Source organism: Triticum aestivum, chromosome 2B, assembly GCF_018294505.1.
Source record: "Triticum aestivum cultivar Chinese Spring chromosome 2B, IWGSC CS RefSeq v2.1, whole genome shotgun sequence".
Classification (NCBI taxonomy): Eukaryota; Viridiplantae; Streptophyta; class Magnoliopsida; order Poales; family Poaceae; genus Triticum; species Triticum aestivum.
This window is the reverse complement of record NC_057798.1, coordinates 308020524-308033372: the sequence shown is the minus strand read 5'-3', so window position 1 is coordinate 308033372 and position 12849 is coordinate 308020524.

The following is a 12849-nucleotide window of genomic DNA, read 5'->3' as shown; positions in this document are numbered from 1 at the left end:
AAAGTTCAACTTAAGAACTCTGGTGTTCAAAAAGAATCAAATCAAACGAAGCAACGAAACTCAAACTGCAAAAGAAACAAGATCCATTTACTAATTTAGACTAAAGTCAAATTTTACAGTACCAAAATCTTGTTCAAGTTTATTAAACAGAAAGAGGGCTTCGAGACGAAGATCTAGGCGCTTGAATCGCCTGATTCCGATAAACGAGCGAAAAGATAAACTAAAACAAAAATCAGGGCAGAAATCACGATCCAAAATAATCGTGGAAAAACGCTGGAAAAAGAAAACTGACGAACAGGCTAACGAACGAACGTTTGCTGTCTGCGACTAATGGGTGAACACCGTCCATTAAAACGAACGTACGGACGAACGTTCGCTATTTAGGTAAACCAAGAAATCGAACCGATCTAATCTAAAAAAATAAACCTAGGTTTATAAAAAAACGAGCGGTTTAAAAAAAACGAATCATCAGCGGCGGTGGTTTCTACCTTCGGCGAGGCTCCGGCGAGGCGGGGCGGCTCCGGTAGGATCCTGCTGCGGTGGTGGGGCCCCGGGGCGGCGGCAAAGTGGCGGTGTGGCGACGGCGAGGCGCGGCGGCGAGGCACGGCGGCGCGGCGGCAGCTCTGGCTTGCGGCGGCGGTGGCGGCGGGTGGGGTGGCGAGAGGCGGCGGGGGTGGCGGTATTTAAGGAGGGGGCACCGGCGGCTTGGGGAAGGGTCAAGGAGGAGGAGGAGTCCCCGAACGCGGTGGCGGCGGCGTGCGCCGGCCGGACTCCCGGTCGGAGTCGGTCGGGCGGGGCGGGGCGCTGGCGAGGCCGGCCCGGCTCGGCTGGGCCGCTGGCCCAGTCGGGCGCGCGAACACTTTATTTTAAATTAAATTCTGCCGGAACTAAACAAATCCTAGAAAATAAAATTAAAATCTAAAAATGCCAAAATAAATTTTCACCATCTAAATAAAATATTTAGAACAAGATGAATATTTTCTTGGCCTAAAAATGCAATTTTGAAAATGTGCAATTTTTCTAATTCAAATAAAATTGCAATAAAATCCAAATAAAACTATTTATTTGATTTTAATATTTTTCCTCTAATATTTAATTTATTTTGGAGAACTCATATTATCTCCTCTCATATATTTTTATTTTAGAAATATTAGGAAAGAAAAATAATTAAAACCAAATAATCCTCTTTTCAAAATTTGAGAAAACTCATATATGAAAATAAGGAAATCCCCAACTCTCTCTATGGGTGCTTGAGTTGCGTAGAATTTCTAGGATCAACAAAAAATGCAATAAAATATGATATGCAATGCTGATCTAATGTATAACATTGGAAATTTGGGATGTTACAAACCTAACCCCCTTAAGATGAATCTCGCCCTCGAGATTCGGGTTGGCTATAGAATAGGTGCGGATGGTCCTTCCATAGGTCTTCCTCTCTTTCCCAGGTGGCTTCATCCTCCGTATGGTGGCTCCACTGAACTTTGCGGAATTTGATACCTTGTTGCGCATAACTTGGCTGGCAAACTCGAGAATCTTCACTGGTTTCTCCTCGTAGGTCAAATCGCTATCCAACTAAATCGCTTCTAGTGGCATTGTATCTCTCAAAGGGATATTGGCCATCTCTGTGTGGCACTTCTTCAACTGAAAAACGTGAAATACATCGTGAACTCCTGACAATCCTTCGGCCAATTCCAACTTGTAAGCAACTTCTCCCATACGCTCCAAAACTTTGTATGGTCCCACAAAACGTGGTGCTAACTTTCCCTTAACTCCAAAACGCTTAACTCCCCGAAGTGGGGACACCTAAAGATACACTCTGTCTCTGACTTCGTAAACTGTCTCCTTGTGTTTCGAATTCGCATAGCTCTTCTGCCTGGACTGGGCTACCTTGAGTCTATCGCGAATCAGTTTAACCTTGTCTTCAGACTCCTTAATCAAATCTGGTCCAAAGAACTAGCGGTCTCCAACTTCATCCCACAACAACAGTGTCCTACACCTCCTTTCGTACAAAGCTTCGAAAGGGGCCATCTTCAGACTGGCTTGATAGCTGTTGTTGTAAGAGAACTCTACATATGGAAAAATTTCGTCCCAACTAGATCCATAATCTAGCGCACAAGCTCTCAAACTGTCCTTCAGAATCTGATTGACTCTCTCGGTATGTCCATCTGTCTGTGGATGAAAGGTTGTACTGAATTCTAGCCTGGTAGCCAAAGTCTCATGCAACTGATTCCAGAACTTTGAGGTAAACTGGGTTCCTCTATCTGATACAATGTTCCGCGGAATTCCATGCAGACATACGATCCTGGTCATGTATATCTTTGCCAACTTAGCACTGGTGTAAGTGGTCTTCATTGGAATTAATTGATCTACCTTCGCTAAACGATCGACTACAACCCATATTGAGTCATAGCCTAAACGAGTCCTGGGTAATCCCGTGATAAAATCCATGCCTAGCTTATCCCACTTCCATTCGGGTATCGGCAATGGCTGTAGCAATCCTGCTGGCTTCTGATGCTCTGCCTTCACTCTCTGACATACATCACAAACTGCTACATACTCCGCAATATCCTTCTTCATTCCGGTCCACCATAAACTGTTCTTCAAATCCAGATACATCTTGGTGTTTCCTGGGTGAATCGAATACGGCGAATCATGGGCCTTCTGGAGAATTCAACTTCCTGATCTCTAGGTCATTAGGCACCTATACGCGGTCCTCAAACCATAAGTTATCGTGCTCATCCTCAGAAAATCCTTTAGCCTTTCCTTTGCTCATCCTTTCCTTTATCTCGGCATTCTCCTTGTCCGTCTTCTGAGCTTCCCTGATCTTATTCATCAGACTAGACTGAATTTCCAATGCTGCTACATAGCCTCTCGAAACTATTTCCAAACATAGCTGACGAAGATCCTCTGCTAACTCCTTGGGTAACTGTCCGGTCATGAGTGTATTGACATGAATCTTGTGGCTCAACGCATCGTCTACTATGTTAGCCTTTCCGGGATGATAATGCAACCTCATATCATAATCCTTGATGAGCTCCAACCATCTCCTCTGCCCGAGATTCAACTCCTTCTGCATGAAGATATACTTCAAACTTTTGTGATCCATGTACACCTCACAGTGGTTTCCGATGAGAAAGTGTCTCCATGCCTTCAACGCATGCACTACGACTGCTAACTCCGAATCGTGTGTAGCATAATTCAACTCCTAGGGTTTAAGCTGTTGTGAGGCATATGAAACAACTCTGGAGCTGTAACTAAACATTTCTTCAACTCCTGAAAACTGGCCTTGCATTCCTCAGTCCATTTGTACTTGCTGTCATTCTTCAACAACTTCGTCATGGCTTTGCAATCTTAGAGAAATTTTCAATGAACCTTCGATAGTATCCTGCAAGTCCCAGAAAACTCCAGATCTCTCCAAATGACGTGGGTGCTTCCCAGGTTGTCACAGTGACAACCTTGGTGGGCTCTACTGCTATTCCTTCTCCGTATATAACATGTCCGAGGAATCCAACTTCCTTCAACCAAAACTCACACTTGCTGAACTTGGCATATAGCTTATGTTCTCTAAGCTTCCCAAGTACCAAACGCAAATCCTCCTTATGCTTCGCTTCATTCTTCGAGTAGACCAATATGTCATCAATGAACACCATGACGAACTTACCCAAGAACTCCATAAACACCTTGTTCATCATGTTCATGAAATAGGCAGGTGCGTTAGTCAGACCAAATGACATAACGGTAAACTCATATAGCCCGTACCTTGTGGTAAAAGTTGTCTTAGGTATATCCTGCTTTCGAATCTTCAGCTGGTGGTATCCTGATCGCAGATCGATCTTGGAGAATACTTTAGCTCCTTGCAACTGGTCAAACAAATCATTGATCATTAGCAATGGGTACTTGTTCTTGATTGTCACTTCATGCAATCCACGGTAATCAACAACCATTGTCAACGATCCATCCTTCTTATCCACTAGAAGTACTCGTGATCCCCAAGGTGACGAACTTGGGCAAATATAGCCTTTATCCAGTAACTCCTTAATCTGCTTCTTAATTTCCTCCAAATCCTTTGCGGGCACCCTATATGGTCTCTTAGATATTGGCCCTATGCCTGGCAAAAGCTCAATCAAAAACATGATGTCTCTATCTGGGGGCATGCCTGGCAACACTTCTGGAAATACATCAGGGAAATCCTTCACCACTGGTACTTCCTCTTGTACAACTCCTGATAATGAATTCACTTGAGTCCTCTTCGGCACATGCCGGGATACATACTTGATCCTACTTCCTTCTGGGGTGGTGAGCATAATCGACTTACTAGCGCAGTCGATGTCTCCTCCATACATCGATAGCCAATCCATACCCAAAATCACATCCAAACCTTGCGACTCCAGAATTATCAGGTCTAAGGGGAAAACGTGCCTACCTATGGTCAATGGCATCTGAAAACATCCTTCGCTTGCCATATGCTCCGCTCCTGGTGAGCTTACTAACATAGGTGTTCTAAGAACTTTGGTGGGCAACTTATACTTATCCACAAATCCCCTTGATATGTATGAATGTGATGCACCAGTATCGAAAAGAACGATTGCAGTAAATGATTTAACCAAAAACTTACCTATTACTGCATCTGGCTGGGCTTCAACTTCCTCCACGTTAACGTGGTTCACTTGTCCCATGTTGAAAGGGTTGGGCTTCTTCCCAGAGCTTCCATTGCCGTTTCCATTCTTTGCTTCAGAACACTCCGTGGCATAATGTCCATTCTTCCCGCACTTGAAACAAGTAATGTGACTTAGATCCTTCTTGGCGGGCATTGCTAGGTTGGAATGGTTCCGGCCGTTGCTTCCTCCATTACCATTACCATTCTTGGGGCCACTAAGGTTGTGCGAACTCCCTCCATTGTGATTGTGACCTCCATGGTTATGGTGAAGGGGTCCTCCCGAGTTTGGGGTAAAACTGGGCCTCTGCTGAGCTCCTGAATTGTACTTCCCTGGTCCATACTTCCTCTTGCGGTTGTCAATCTGCTGCTACTTCCCTTCAATCATGAGAGCTCTATCTACCAACTCCTGGTAGTTGTTGAAGGTTTTCACCATCAACTGCATGCTCAGGTCATCATTCAGTCCTTCCAGAAACTTCTCCTGCTTAGCTGCATCAGTAGCGACGTCATCTGGGGCATAACAAGCTAACTTACTAAAATCATCAACATACTGGCCCATTGTGCGTCCTCGCTGGCGCAGGTTGTGAAACTCGCGCTTCTTCATGGCCATAGCTCCTGCTGAAACATGGGCTATGCGAAAAGCTTGTTGAAACTGGTCCCATGTGACAGTGTCGATGGGGTAAGTGGCTGTGAAATTCTCCCACCATGATGCTGCGGGTCCATCAAGTTGATGTGCGGCAAAATGCACTCTCTCCGCATTTGTGCATCCTGCAGTCGTTAACTCCCTTCCAATCTTGCAGAGCCAATCATCTGCAACTATCGGCTCGGTGCTACTAGAGAACACCGGTGGATTCAACCTTAACAAACGGGCTAAGTGATCAACAGGTGGTGGTGGTGGTGGGTTGTTGTTGTTGTTGTTGTTCCCCTGGTTCTGATTCTGAACTAGTATCTGCATCAATGCATTCTGCTGTTGGATCAACTGAGTGAGCTCCGGTGGGAAAGCAAATCCATTGTCGCGTCTCGGAGGCATCTGATGGGTTTAGAAAAGATGAGAAAACAGAATAGAATGAGATCTAGAGGGAAAAACACTACCCATATGCACATGAGACAAACACAAACATATCTCTTCAATGAATTCAAACAAGGGCATACATCGTTCTAACGATCGTTACAAAAGTGCTCGGACTATACTATATACATGGGGGAATACTACTACTGTTGTGGTGGTCGACTAGAAAACTTAATCGTTGCAAGACTCCATGATATCTGCTCCAGCTTCATCAACGTAGTCATCATCGCTATCGGGGTCCGAGTTGGTGTCGTCGATGATGATGTAGTTCTCCGGACAAGTGGAATCATCGTCTTCTCCTCCTGGCGTGGGGTCTCCCATGAATACTCCTAGCTTTCTCGTCAAATTGTCATTCTTCTCCATGAGTATCGTAATTTCCTTGTATCCAGCATGTGTAGACTTGAGTTCTTCCTCCAGCTCCATTATCTTGGTCATAGCCTTCTTCAGATCTATCATGCCTGCGGACATCTGGTTCTCCTGGCGACGAATGTGCTAGTTTAACTCCTGGATGAAAGCTGCAATAGACCTATCCTTCCTAGTGCTGATCATCTCCCATTGCTCATCTCGGCGTCCACAAATCTGGTAGATAGTATCCTTGAGGTCCTTGTGGTAAACTTCTCCAATGCGTCCCATGGTAATGTGGGCTGCCATGCTCTTTCCTAGACTCCAGGTTGGTGCATCAAAGGAAAAATCTATGGGTTCAGTGACTGGCATGAACGTCCTTCCTGGAACTTGAACTCGAATCATCCAACAGTCCTCTTCTAGTGAAGTGGCGATGTAGGTCCCTATGAAGCTTGGTATTCTGATGTTCAGGTATCTAGTGACTTCAAGTGTCGTCCAAAAGGTGTATCTTCATCCGGTTGAGTGAACTTGTTCCTTGCATATGCCATCCTAAAGAGTAGTAATGGGAGAGGAGCCAGAAATGAGAAGAGAGTAGTGATCTAGGGCTTTAGCTTAGTGGTTGTGTCCTACAGTCAACGTGTGCTCTGATACCATCTTGTAGCGACCAGACCTCAAACAGTCTGATCTCTGTGCATCAGTGTCATCCCTGGATTGGTAATGTTGACACGCACAGTACTTGAGGATTTATAACCGAGTAGCAATCACACACTTATTACATTGAATGTCACAAAAGAGAACTTATTACAATAATATGGCTTAGGGCCATCTAAAATCAATAACAACGGAAGGCTTGGAAGATAAAGTGAGTCCATCAACTCCAACGGCATCACTGAGCGAAACATAACGACCTATGGTACCTTACTCATCTTCTGGAAAGTCTGCAACATGAACGTTGCAGCCCAAAACGGGTCAGCACATGGAATATGCTAGCAATGTAACACATAGAGTAATGAACAAAATAGTTGCTATCACTACATGCATATTCGGTTGGTAGAAAGCTCTAGGGTTACAATTTTGCATAAAGCCATTTTTTCCCTACAACAAAGGAATACATTTTATTTGACTATCATGGTAGTTGTTTGTCGGTGTACTAGAGTAGGGGTACCCTAGTATCCCGAAATTGTGCACAGGCAGTTGCAGCACCCCGCGGCAAGGCTTGCCGGGCGACCGCCAAGGTCCTCCGTGGTTCCCTTGGAGCCATTCAAGAACAAAGTATTCAAGCCAAGGAGACAAGGCCCCGGCAAGAGGAGCTTGCCGGGAAGGCCAACCAAGGCATCCCAAGGAACTTGCCGCGACGCGCCACGCGTCCCGGCAAGGCAACAAGGCCCCGGCAAGAGGAGCTTGCCGGGAAGACCAACCAAGGCATCTCGAGGCCTGGTGAGCGACAAGCTTCCGGGCGTGACAAGACGACGACCGCGGCAAGGTGCTTGCCGCGGCAAGTAACCACTCTGTACCCATGCTCCAGCACATCCGCTAACGTGTCGCTCTGGGGGCCTTTCCAGGCGCGCGTGGCGTGAGGCTGTGCAGCCAGCGGTGCGCGGTGGCATGCGACGCTGACAAGATCGCCATCGTGGCGAACGGTGGCGCCCCTGACGGTCCCTTTGTGCACTGTTTGGGCGACACAGACGGGCATTTAATGCCTTTGTCCCCTGCCGTCAGGGTTAGGTAGGATACACCGTGCAAGTAGGTGTACCAACCGCAACACTTTTTACGTTTTACCCTTCTCTGCGTTGCCACCTGTCGGTGACCCCTTGAACATATAAAAGGAGGCCCATGCGCAACGTAGAGGGGGTTCGACTGATTCGGAAGCCAGAAAAAAAATTAGCTCTCTCGAGCAAGAACACAATATAATCAGACAAGTAGCAGTAGGAGTATTATCTCTCCGGAGGGCTCCGAAGCTGGGTAAACTGCTCATGTGCTTCGCCTCGATCCGCTCTTCGTGCGACCTCCGCCCCCCGCCGAACCGAAAGGGGCCCGGTCCACCGGCCCCATAGGTGTTCGTGGATCAGCTTCCCCGACATCTTTGGCGCGCCAGGTAGGGGGCGTCGAGATTGCGTGAACCCGATCCGGCATTCGCACGAGCTAAATCTTCATTTTCTTCATCGACATGCCAGCGAAGAAGCAGACTTCGGCGGCGGCTGCTCCGTCCACGTCACTTCCACCACCGCCGGAGCAAACGGGTGGTGGAGTGGACGCCGGCGGAAGAACATACGTCGAAGAGGAAGCTCACGATGCTGCCAGGTCCAAGGAGAAGGCTGCGCAGACCTCGGCGTCCGTACATGTACCGCGCCCATCTCAGGAGGCGCAGGACCGACAGCGTCATGGTATTCGCAGTACCATACGTTCATTGGGAGAAGATCGAGCTGGTGGATCTCGGGGTGCTCAAGACCAGCATGCACGCCAACGTGCTGGCACGAGCGAGACACGGTCGCCTGGACGGGATGCTGCTCCTTCTAACATAGTTAGAAGTCCGAGCATATCCCGCTCCTCGCACTGTTCGCCACTACAGCCCACCACTCCGGCAGAAGCTTTGGCGCGAGCTCAGCTGCTCCTGGATTACCCTCCAGTGGAAGACAAGATCGACCAATGGAGGGCCACCATTCAGAGTCTCATCGGCTTCGCCAATGGCGACACTCCGCGGCAGCCAACTGCATCGCAGCCGCGGCAGGACTGCCAGGCACAAACCGGTGGTGAAGAAACCGGTGGGGGTGCAACCACCATGCACTCTCCACCCCGAAGGCCAAGATCGCCAACTCGTCGGATCCACCTCGATAGCGACTCCACCGCATCATCAGATCCACGAGCTCGTCGCGATCAGCGCCAAGTTCTTCACGAACGACAGCAAGAAGACGCTCGTACTCGCATCGAGCGCCGGAGAGAAGCGCGACGTCAATCCGACAAGCGCGCTGGGCCCTTTGTTGACATGCATGCGCCAGGGGAACCAGGCGACTTGCCATACGCGGTAGGTTGCCCTGCATTCACTCGTGAGCTGCGGCAAGTCCAGTGGCCCAGAACCAAGAATTTCAAGCCAGATGTACCGGAGAAGTACGACGGCAGGACGCATCCGTCGAAGTTCCTCAGCATCTACACCATTGCGGTGCAAGCTGCTGGGGGGCGGGACGACAAGATCCTTGCCAACTACTTCCCGCTGGTGCTCAAGCCCAATGTCAGATCCTGGCTCATGCACTTGCCGGACAACTCCATATCCTCCTGGGCTGATCTGTGCCATCAGTTTGTCGGCGCCTTTACAGGCGGCCACAAGCCTCATGGCAAAGAGAGCGATCTTCATCTGCTCGCCCAGAAGGAAGGAGAGCCCCTGCGCAAGTACATTCAAAGATTCAGCCGCGTACAGCACAACATCCCAGATGTCCACCCTGCCGCGGTAATTAGCGGGTTCCATCAGAACGTGCGGAACCGCAGGATGCGGGAGGAGATGGCGATGTGCAAGATCAGAGATGTCAGTGAGCTATATGCCCTGGATGACAAGTGTGCACGTGCTGAGGAAGGGAGGAAACTCCCCTGAGAGAACACAGGAGCAGAAGGATCTGATAGTGAGGACACTGCCCCGGCAAGGAAGAACCAGCGGCGGAACAACAGGAAGAAGAAAGGCAAAGATGTGCTAGTTGTTGAGCAGTCCAGCAAGAAAGCTGAAGCTAGTAGCTCTGGCAAGGAGGTTGCCACAGCTGTGGCAGTCGCCGACAAGCAGGACGGCACCAACAAGCAATACTGCAAGATCCACCGCACCAAGGGCCATGACCTCCAGAGCTGCAAGAAGGTCGAGCAGCTTGTCGAGCAGCAAAAGGCTGAATACGAGCGGCGCGACAAGGAGAAAGCTCAGGAAGGTGCTAGAGGAGCTAGCAAGAAACGTCCCGGCCGAGGAGGACGCTGCCCAAGCAGCGGCAAGGAGACAGACCTCCCCGCGGCCGCGATAAGGATGAAGATGACGACGAAGATGAAGATATGGATGAAGATGAGGCCGATGAGCAGGAGTTCCAGAAAGCCACAGAGGTCCTGTGCGTTGACGGCGGTGCTTCTCTTCATACTTCACACCGCCAGCTCAAGCAGTGGGTGCGGGAAGTCAATGCGGCAGAACCACCCGTTGAGTCACGCAAGCCTCTGAAATGGTCCAGCACGCCTATCATCTTTGATATTGAGGATCACCCTGATCGCATAACTGCGGTCGGGTGCTTGCCGATGTTGGTTTCACCAACTATCCGCAACCTCAAGGTCACCAAGATGCTAGTTGACGGCGGGGCCGGCTTGAACTTGATCTCCCCCGCGGTACTCCAGAAACTCCAGATCCCTGATAGCGAGCTCGAAGAGACCGGCACGTTCCAAGGAATCAATCCGGGAAGGAGCAAGCCGAAGGGAAAGATCACGTTGCCGGTAACATTTGGCAGCGAGTTGAACTTCAGGACTGAGAGGGTCACTTTTGACGTTGCTGACTTTCCATTGCCTTACAATGGGATACTTGGCCGTCCAGCACTCGCCAAATTCATGGCAGCCTCTCATTATGCATACAACGTACTGAAGATGCCAGGCCCGATAAGTGTCATCTCTGTCCCTGGCGACAAGAAGGATGCTCTTATCTGCGCCGACAAGATCTATCGGGAAGCAGCAACCGCAACAGATCACAAATCACTTGCCGCTGAAGCTCCCGGGGGGAAGAAGAAGACCAAGTCCGGCAAGAGTTCTGATGTCCACTCCGGCAAGCGCACCTCTTCGGAGTGCTGCACTACCGTCGAGGACGCACTATCGAGCTCCACCGGCAAGTGTAAGAAGGCAATGGCAGCTCCACCTAAGACCAAGAAGGTTTCCGCCAAGGAGGACGGCACTGGTGGTACCTTCACCATCAGTGCCACTCTCGACCCCAAATAGGAAAGCGCGCTCGTTGCTTTCTTGTGGGCGAACGTTGACGTGTTTGCGTGGCAACCGTCCGACATCCTCGGTGTTCCCAGGAAAGTAATTGAGCACCACCTTGCCGTCTGTCCTCATGCGGGGCCCGTCAAGCAGAAAGTCAGGAAACAGGCAGTGGAGCGCCAAGAATTCATCGCAGAAGAAATCAAGAAGTTGGAAGCAGCAGGCCTTGTCAAAGGGGTGCTCCATCCTACATGGTTGGCCAATCCTGTAGTCATGCGCAAGGCAAACGGGAAATGGAGGCTTTGTATCGACTTTACCGATGTTAATAAAGCTTGTCCCAAAGACCCATTTCCTTTGCCGCGCATCGACCAGATTGTTGACTCCACGGCCGGATGTGATTTGCTTTCATTTCTTGATGCATACTCAGGATACCATTAGATCTTCATGGCAGAAGAGGATGAGGAGAAGACCGTATTCATCACCCCGTGTGGCACGTATTGTTTCGTACGGATGCCTTTCGGTTTGAAGAATGCTGGTTCAACATTTGCAAGGGTAGTCCACCACACTTTTGAGCCGCAGATGCCCAGAAATGTGGAAGCCTACATGGATTACATAGTGGTCAAGAGCAAGGACAGGGCGACCCTGTTTCAAGATTTGGACGAAACCTTTGCAAATCTACGCCAAGATCAACCTCAAGCTTAACCCCGAGAAGTGCGTGTTTGGAGTCCCCTCCGGCAAGCTTCTCGGGTTCTTCGTGTCTCAGCGGGGAATTGAGGCCAATCCCGACAAGATCAAGGCCATTGAGCAGATTGAAGCACCAAAGCGCGTCAAGAATGTACGAAGACTTGCCGTTTGTGTGGCTGCTCTCAGCAGGTTTATTTTTAGGTCTACTGAGCACGCCCTGCCATTTTTCAAAATTTTGAAAAAGGCAGGTCCAATGAAATGGACTCCGGAAGCGGAGGCTGCGCTATAGGACTTGAAGAGATACCTGTCCTCCACTCCAACACTTGTCGCACCTAAGCCACAAGAGAAGTTACTGCTATATATAGCGGCAACCAATCAAGTGGTTAGTGCTGTGTTAGTGGCGGACAGGGAGGCAGATGATGAGCCAGCAACCACGGCAGATGCATCCAGCGACAAGCAGGGGGCTTCGCCGACAAGCTCTGGTCCCGACAAGGATGGATCTGCGCAGGACCATGATAAGATGTAGAAGAGAATGGTGCAGCGCCTAGTTTACTTTGTCAGTTCCCTTCTGCAGGGGCTAGGTCAAGGTACTCTGGTGTGCAGAAGTTGATTTTTGGCCTTCTCATGGCCTCGAGAAAGCTACGCCATTACTTCCAAGCACATGAGATCACAGTCGTCACTCGTTTTCCGCTGAAGAGGATACTGCAAAATCTAGAAGCAACAGGCAGGATTGTTGAGTGGGCATTAGAACTGTCAAGCTTTGGCCTCAAGTTTGAGAGCACTTCAACTATCCAAAGCAGAGCATTGGCAGAGTTCATAGCAGAGTGGACGGCAACACAAGATGAAGAAATTCCAGAGACGAGCATCCCCATCAAGGAAGCGATCAAAGAGTGGCTGATGTACTTTGATGGTGCCTTCTCACTGCAAGGCACCGGTGCGGGCGTGCTGCTTGTCGCACCCACCGGAGAGCACCTCAAGTATGTAGTCCAGATGCACTTTCCCAAGGAGCAAGCAACCAACAATACTGCAGAGTATGAAGGATTGCTTGCCGGTCTCAGGATCGCAGCAGACCTTGGGATCAAGAAGCTCATTGTCAGGGGTGACTCACAGCTTGTCGTCCGCCAAGTGAACAAGAACTATCAGAGTCCGTTGATGGAAGCATATGTTGATGAAGTGAGGA